Raw genomic sequence first — 1,493 nt, 5'->3', positions numbered from 1 at the left:
AGAGAGAGAGAGAGAGAGAGAGAGAGAGAGAGAGAGAGAGAGAGAGAGATGAAAAGTGGGCAACAAATTCATATTTACACTTAAATTGATGTTTCTATAATCTGTCTTTTTTATCACCCAGAGGATTTGTTTGATTTTCATTCTGCATTTCATTTAATGACCTCAAATAATAATGAGTCATACAATAAAATCGAGAAATGAAACACAGCTCAAAAAAGTTTCTGAATGAGCAACAACAATGAAAAAAAGTAACACACGTTGAACATTGATCGAGCCTTGAGGTAGAGTTTTTCAACATTTATAAAGCTAATTACGATACATGATGTGCGTCTATGATGTGGAATGGATGTAATATTGTGGTTAATAAAGTGCGCTTAAGTGCGAGAACATTAAGAAGTTCAAATGGCCATGTACAATGTACAATGGCTTGCAATCGAAATGAGAAACGACGAAGTGTGTGCGAGTTCAAGAAAATGTGTCTGTGTCAAAATTAAAGCAGCATCAGCCATACACACACATACTTATTTCATTCAAAATTATCATTTATATGAAGGTGCGCGCTATATTTTGTTACTTATTTCTTCGCATAAGTGCGAACTGAGGCTCCCTAACATAGACATACACAAGCACGCGCGCGCGCACACACTGTATTGATCCTTTAATGTTCTGCTGCTGATGCCGTGGCTATTTGTATTCTCTCTTCAACTCCCTCGCTCTCTCTCTCTCTCTCTCTCTCTCTCTCTCTCTCTCTCTTGGGAGATCGGGCATTGGGGCCCTGGCTGGATGGCTGCGTGGCAATATACAGTGAGCACACAAATATTCACGGTGTTTCACACCTCTTGTGCTGTTCCATGTTATTAACGTGGTCATTTGTAGCGATTCGTTACGGTATATAAAAACGTGCATCGAACCATCTATCCCATTACATCTATTTTTGTGGAAATTGAGCATCGAGCATCGAGAGCCGACAGTCGAATAATTACCTTGTTTTTGAGAGTACAGCCATGAAAAAATAATACAGTCTACTTTCAACGATGATGATGACGACGATGGTGAAGCGATCTCATCAACAAAAAGAGCTTCTGCGAAAAAACATTGGCTCATGTCATCAATTCGATTGAATTTGCGTTACGGCAAACAAAAGACTGGGCAAAAACAAATAAACCGCACTGTGAATATACACTGTGTGCTGTGCGAGAGCGAAAGCAAGAACTAAAACAGCGACAGCGACAGCGAAAAAAAATTAAATCAAATCACACATTCGATTGAACTAGAGCTGAAGTGTTTTGTCCATTTCGCTATGGTTATTCCAAATCACCGGTCGTGCAAAGCATAAAACAATTCAAGCGGGTTGTGCAAGCACAGTGTTGTTAAATGACGACAACGAACTCACCCATTATTCATATCAAGGCGTCTCGCCATGAGAGGAAGAGTGCAAAAGTGTTCGAGAGAGAGAGAGAGAGAGAGAGAGAGAGAGAGAGAGAGAGAGAGAG

General features: G+C 40.2%; 1 protein-coding gene across 4 annotated transcripts in view; it reads left to right on the top strand.

Annotated features, from left to right (window-relative positions):
• The window catches only part of LOC129573606 (MOXD1 homolog 2), a 221,248-nt gene that overhangs the window by 176,753 nt on the left and 43,002 nt on the right, over window positions 1–1,493 (top strand). The gene's annotated exons all lie outside the window — the stretch shown is intronic.

The sequence above is a fragment of the Sitodiplosis mosellana genome, unplaced genomic scaffold (assembly GCF_009176505.1).
Source record: "Sitodiplosis mosellana isolate CC-2019 unplaced genomic scaffold, AAFC_SMos_1.0 Smas_scaffold_6102, whole genome shotgun sequence".
Classification (NCBI taxonomy): Eukaryota; Metazoa; Arthropoda; class Insecta; order Diptera; family Cecidomyiidae; genus Sitodiplosis; species Sitodiplosis mosellana.
This window is presented reverse-complemented; position numbering and strand designations above follow the sequence as displayed.